The 7,500-nt window shown below is 26.6% G+C and overlaps 1 protein-coding gene across 26 annotated transcripts in view; it reads right to left on the bottom strand.

The window, feature by feature from the left end:
- Positions 1–7,500, bottom strand: part of ptprfa (protein tyrosine phosphatase receptor type Fa) — a 566,130-nt gene that overhangs the window by 144,646 nt on the left and 413,984 nt on the right. The window lies entirely within an intron of this gene.

The following is a 7,500-nucleotide window of genomic DNA, read 5'->3' as shown; positions in this document are numbered from 1 at the left end:
CACAGTATAATATGTATGCAATATGTACACTCAGCGGCCACTTTATTAGGTACACCTGCCCAACTGCTCGTGCTGCAAGTTTCCAATCAGCCAATCACACCACTGCAGCAACTCAATGCATTTAGGCATGTAGACATGGTCAAGACGATCTACTGCAAATCGAGCATTAGAATGGGGAATAAAGGGGATTTAAGTAACTTTGAACGTGGCATGGTTGTTGGTGCTAGACGGGCTGGTCTAAGAATTTCAGAAACTGCTGATCTACTGGGATTTACACGCACAACCATCTCTAGGTTTTACAGAAAATGCTCAGTAAAAGAGAAAACATCCAGTGAGCGGCAGTTCTGTGGGTGCAAATGCCTTGTTGACGTCAGAGGTCAGAGGAGAATGGCCAGACTGGTTCCAGCTGATAGAAAGGGAACAGTAACTCAAATAAGCACTCGTTACAACCGAGGTCTGCAGAAGAGCATCTCTGAACACACAACATGTCTAACCTTGAGGTGGATGGGCTACAGCAGCAGAAGACCACACCGGGTGCCGCTCCTGTCAGCTAAGAACAGGAAACTGAGGCTACACCAAAAGACTCACACAGGCTCACCAAAAGGGACCCAAGCTTGTACTAGTAAGGTGTATCTATTAAAGTGGCCTGTGAGTGTATAAAAAGTGCCGTTAAATGATTATTCATGATTAATCACGTCCAAGATAAAAGTTTGGGTCCCACTTTATATTAAGTTGCCTTAACTACTATATCCTTGCACTTAAAGTGCTCAAAATATATTGCAGAACACTTGAGGTGGGATACGTCTTGGGGTGTAAGGAATGGGTCAACAGTGAAATTATTATAAAATACAGAAATTAATTAAATATGTAATTATACATGCAGGTATGTAATCAAGCATCAGTACATGAATTTGCAGAATAAGTACATTGTAATGAATGATCATTTACAGTGTAAGTACAATTGAAGTCAGAATTACTAGCCCCCTCAGAATTATAAGCCCTCTGTGTATTTTTTCCCCAATTTCTGTTTAACGGAGAGCAGATTTTTGCAACACTTTTTAAAATCATAATAGTTTTAATAACTCATTTCTAATTACTGATTTATTTATCTTTGCCATGATGACAGAACATAATATTTTACTAGATGTTTGTCAAGTCACTTTTATACAGCTAAAAGTGACATTTAAAGGCTTAACTAGGTTAATTAGGTTAACTAGGCAGGTTAGGGTAATTAGGCAAGTTATTGTATAACGATGGTTTGTTCAGTAGACTATCAAAAATATGTAGCTTAAAGGGGCTAATAATTGATCTTAAAATGGTTTTTAAAAATTAAAAACTGCTTTTATTCTAGCCGAAATAAAACAAATAAGACTTTCTACAGAAGAAAAAATATTATCAGACACACTCTTAACATTTCTTTGCTTTGGTAAACATCATTTTTGAAAAAAAATTCAAAAAGAAGGGGTCCAATAATTTTGACTTCAATTGTATATATTTACTTATATTGAATTTGTATATCTTTGAAATGTTGTCAGAGGCTTTGTTGTAGTTTACATTGAAGTTTTATTTATTTATCTATCTATTTTTATGTATTATTTTTCTCTGTTTATTTTTTGTGAATATAAACATTAAGTAAATGTTATGTGTATACTACGTTTATATAAGTTTAACAAAAAAACTAACAAAAAACTATATATTTAAATATATTTAAAATATATTAAAATATATTTTTATATATAAATATTTTATACAATATAGTTATGCATATATTCATATACACAAAATTATACAAAGTACAGACAACTATATTTAGTAAATATGAACCTCTATATTGGATGTGATTAATCACAGTAATAAGTATTTCTCATTGATGTGACATAGTTTAGGGGTGTAATGCATATTTCCTTTATGGTTCATTAATATAAACAGGAGCCGAGAATTTTTTACCAAATTTATTTAAATTCAGTTATTTTGAAGTGTTTGTCTTTACCACTGATTGCATCCTTAATTATTAAATATAATAGCTAATTTGATTATGCATTCAGCCCTCCTATGTAAACATGATATATTTACAACATCTTTGCATATATATTTTTAGATAATGTCCATTTTGGAAATTCTTTTGGAAATGTTTTTATTTTATTTAACTTTCTATCTATTTATTTTGGCATAGAGCTGCATTCAACTGCATCTAACATTTTAGACTGTTCTAAATGTTTTGGTATGTAGCCAAAAGGCCAAACCATCCATTCTGCTGAATACACAACAAAATCACTGTGTATCTGCAGAGATCCCATAAACGAAGAACACTTTCTGTAGACTTCACAGGTAAGCAGTCTTCTGAGAGACGGCTAATAACCTGATCTTTTATAATGTCTCTCGGTATATGAGGTGGAATTGTTTTCAGATAGCAGATGGTTTAACAGGGGGCTCTGCTTTCACACGTCTGCTTATATTTCACCGATAAACAAGTCTCACTTCTCAGAGACTCCAACTCACTTCCAAATCTGAACATTACCTGCTCATTTCCTTCCATTGCCTGCTTGTTTTCCAGACTCGGGAAATGATTGTGGATAAATGAGGAAAGTATGAGGCCGAGGGATTACAAATGCTCAGTATTTATTTGACTTGAAGGCAGCTTTTGGAAAGGAAAGTTCTCCACCCAACCTCCAGCAATAAACTCTTTTGTCTTGCACGCACGTTGGAAATGCTTTAGTTGAGTACAATGTTAATTTCCCTCCATCATCAGGCGCATTGCAACAAACTTTACAATAGTGTTGAACTCAATCTAGCCAAATAAATCAGTCCAAATCAAACTAATCTGATAAATCTGTAATAGTCAAAAGTTGGTTAAAGTGTGCAGTCAGCAAAATAGCAGTAAGTTCTTCAAACACTGAAGTGTGAAATTTTTGTATGGATTTATTCTTATTATTTTAAAAAATATGGTCATGCACAGCATCCTCACACACTGAGTTTGATGGAAAGCAAGCAAACCTGCAAATAAATAGATAAATAAAATCAATAAATAAAACAATTAATCAATAAACCAAAAATTAATTAATAAATACGATGTATTTTTGGGACATTTTCATGATAATTAAACACTTTTATTAATAATCGTTTATATTTACTGTAATAAAATAAGATAAAAAAACAATAACAATCAATATTTTGAATCTAATCAAAATAAAGCAAATAAATAATTAAATAAATAAATAAATAAATAAATAAGTAAATAAAAATCAGTAAGTCAAACAATACATAATTAAATATATAAACAAACAATTAAATAAATAATAATAATAATAAGAAAAAGAAAAATATTTAAAAATGAAATAAAACAAACAAACAAACAAACAAACAAACAAACAAACAAATAAATAAATAAAAAAAAGTATTTTTGGACATATTCAAGATAATTAAACACGCAATAATAATAATAATAATAATAATAATAATAATAATAATAATAATAATAATAATAATAATAATAAATCTAATAAAAATTATAATACTACTACTACTAATAATAATAATAATAATAATACTGTAATAAATAAAATAAAATAAAATACAATACTTGAATCTCAAATCAAAATAAAGCAAATAAATAAATAAAAATAAATAAATAAAATAAACAATAAATAAATATATAATAAAAAGTATTTTTTAAACATTTTCAAGATAATTAAACGCATGCAAAAATAATAGTTTTTCATTTACTATAATAAAATAAAATAAAACAAAAAATAGTATAAAATAAAACAGTAGCTGAATCAAACCAAACTGTAGTACTGTAGTATGAAGTGATGCGAATAAAACTGTTAATCCATTTGTGACAAACTACAAGCTTTACATGTTTATATCAGTTTTATATCTTCTAAACGTGAATTTTGTCACTGTTTTGTTGCACAATAGCTTATAGATATATTAAAAACTAACAATACATATTATCCAGAAAACTATTTTAATTTCATGGGACCTTTAAAGGGAAATGTCACTCATATTAAATTCACCCATTGACTTCCATCATATTTTTTGTTCCTGTATGCATATCAATGGCTCAACATTCTTCAGAATATCTTGTTTTGTGTTTTGATGTTCATAAACGTATAAGCAGAACCACCTGAATATGAGTAAACAGTGAGGAAATGTTCCCATTAATGAATTGTTAAAAGTCTTGTGGCTACTTGACTTATGTACTATATAACTTTAGCCTCTGCCTATATATCTAACTTATTGCTGAAGCTTGGGTACAGTAAATCAATATTTATTACAACCCTTATTGACGCAAGTCAGGTAAACACTGAACACAATCTGATCTGTGCCGGTCATGGCTAGAGGCGGCCAGACTGATCATCATCATAGAGTTTGGACTTTGGGGATCGAGTTAAGTGTGTTAGTTTTAGCAGGAATAGCCCTGCAGGTGTAAGAGTGTGAGAGAAAACACCACATTAATCCACGTTAGTCACTGTACATGGAGAGGATGACGTTACCTATGGACATGAGGGATGGTCATGATGGCGCGAGTTAGAGTTTGTTAAGAAAGTTGGAGAAAGTCTCTGCTGGCTAGTAAAATGGAGTGATGGCAGCCTTCAAGACAGTCTTTAATAAAAAAAATAAAAAATAAAAATAAAAATAAAAAATAAAAGAAAAGAAATAATATTAAAATAAAAGAAACAATTAAAATCAAATGGAACCGAATTAAATAAAAATGTAATAAAATAAAAATTAAAATAATAAAATTGAAATAAAAATCTAATTGAATTGAATCAATATCAAATAAAATAAAAATGTAATTAAAAAAAAACTATTTAATAACAAACAAATAATAATAATAATAATAATAATAATTAAACAATAAAAATCCAATTGAATCATATCAAATTAAAATTAATAAATTAAAATAAACATAATAAAATTTAAATAAAAATACAATTGAATCCAATCAATAAAAAATTAAAAAGTGAATTAAATTAAAATAAAATAAATAAAATAAAATAGCAAATTGAATAAAAAAATAAATAAAAAGTGAATTGAATTAAAATAAAATAAAAAAACAAAATCAAATCAAAATAAAATAAAAATTTAATCAAATCAAAATAAAACAAAATAACTAATAATTTAATATCAATAATAATAATAACAAAATAATCAAATAATAAAATAAATAATTTAAATAAAAAATTGAATTGAATCAATAAAATAAAAAAATAAATAAAAAGTTTAATTTAATTAAAATAAAATAAAAGGTTATTGAATCAAAATAAAATAAAACAAAAATAAAATAAAATAAAATAAAATAAAATAAAATAAAATAAAATAAAATAAAATAAAATAAAATAAAATAAAATAAAATAAAATAAAATAAAATAAAATAAAATAAAATAAAATAAAATAAAATAAAAAATAGGCATGGTCACGACATGATGGCGAGAGTTAGAGTTTGTTAAGAAAGTTGGAGAGAAAGTCTCTATAGGCTAGTAAAACTGATCGATGGCAGCGACCGCGGTGAGGTTAAAGAATGAGCGATCTCGTGGGTGTGTTAACAAAGCAAATGAAAGCTTGCTGTTAGACATGCGCACAAACACATGCATGCGATTCTGAAGAAAGAGAGAGAAGGAAAGCAACAAATCTGTAGGGATTTATGGGTATACAGGTTGATTGCAGGTTGCTGGGGTTTATTCAAAGCACAAGTGATTTCACACACACACATAGACAGGCACATCAATGGCCGTGCAAGCATGAAGCAGAAAAACACACATCAGCGATAACCAACAGAGCATGCATGTGCGGCCAATAGACTAAAACAAAGCAAATGCATTGAGTAACGTATACAACACAGCAACAAATTAAACTCCGGCTTTGTCTGATCAATGGGTAAAAACAGGACTGGAGAACTCTGAAACAAGCAGTGATCAGAGAAGAATTCCTCAACAACCAAAACTCCTTATCCTGACAATGTTTCTGCTATCAGTGATGGACATTACTTGTAAATCTTCTGGTCGGAGGATTATTGTGGAATCAGTCTCTAATCAGCATCAAAGATGTGCTTTACAGAATCAAGCAACTCAAATAAAAGCCCTACACACATACTGGAGAGAAACATGACTCAGGTTCTATGCTGAATAGTCGAGGCCGAATGAGGGTTTGATTTAGGCTTAGACGGAGACTGCAATGTACAGTTGAAGGTCTTTAACCAAGTGTTATTTTAACAGAAATAATTTTTTCGCAAAGCATTTTTTAAACATAATAGTTTTAATAAGTTATTTCTAATAACTAATTTATTAGTAAAATAAAATAAAACTAAACCAAATGAAAATAGGATAAAAATTCAAGTGAATCAAACCAAAATTACAGTAAAAAAATAATTGTAATAAAAGAAATGAAACAAATAAGTAAAAACATTCAAATGAATTGAATCACATACAAAATTGAAAAAAAAAAAATAATTAAACAATTCAATTAAATTAAAATGTATTCGAATCAAAAATAAAAATAAAATAAAAATCCAAGTGAATCCAAATCAAAATGAAACAACAAAATTAATTTAAAATAAAATAAAACAATAAAATACAAATCCAACTGAATCAAATAAAAATAAATAATTATATTAATAATAATAATAATAATAATAATAATAAAATAAAAAGTTAATCAAATTAAAAGAAAATAAATTTATACAAAATATAAAATATAATAAAATAAAGTAAAAATATAAAATTAAATATAATATAAATATAGTATAACAGAAATACATTTCTGAATGCATTTTTAAACATAGTAATTTTAATACCTTATTTCTAACAACTAATTTGTTTTGTCTTTTGCCAGATATTAATGCAATAATAGGGTATATGCACAGTATTTCTTCCCATACTGATAAACTTAAATAGTTAAATGTAATTAAAACCATTGAGTCAAATAAAAATAAAATAAATAATAATAATATTAAAATAATGAAACAATAAAATAAAAATCTAAATGAATTGAATAAAAATAAAAATAAAAATACAAATTAAAATAAAATAAAATAAAATAAAATAAAACAATAAAATAAATCAAATTCTATTCAATTGAAAATGAAATGAAATAAAGTAAAATGACATTAAATTAAAACAGAATCCAATTTAATAAAATCAAAATCAATAATAATAATAATAATAATAATAATAATAATAATAATAATAAATAAATGTAATTGAATTGAAATAAAATAAAATATAAAACAAAAATCAAATTGATTCAAATCAAAATAATAGTAATAAAATGAAACAACAAAATAAAAATAAAATTGAATTGAATCAAAATAAAATAAAATAAAAAAATAAAATAAAATAAAATAAAATAAAATAATAAAATAAAATAAAATAAAATAAAATAAAATAAAATAAAATAAAATAAAATAAAATAAAATATAAAAATCCCCATGCATATATTGTGCGAGTTCTAAAAAAAACGACATGCTTTGACAAAGTTGTCTCTGTTTTCCTAGCTTAT

The sequence above is a fragment of the Danio rerio genome, chromosome 6, assembly GCF_052040795.2.
Source record: "Danio rerio strain M-AB ecotype USA chromosome 6, GRCz13ab, whole genome shotgun sequence".
Taxonomy (NCBI): Eukaryota; Metazoa; Chordata; class Actinopteri; order Cypriniformes; family Danionidae; genus Danio; species Danio rerio.
This window is presented reverse-complemented; position numbering and strand designations above follow the sequence as displayed.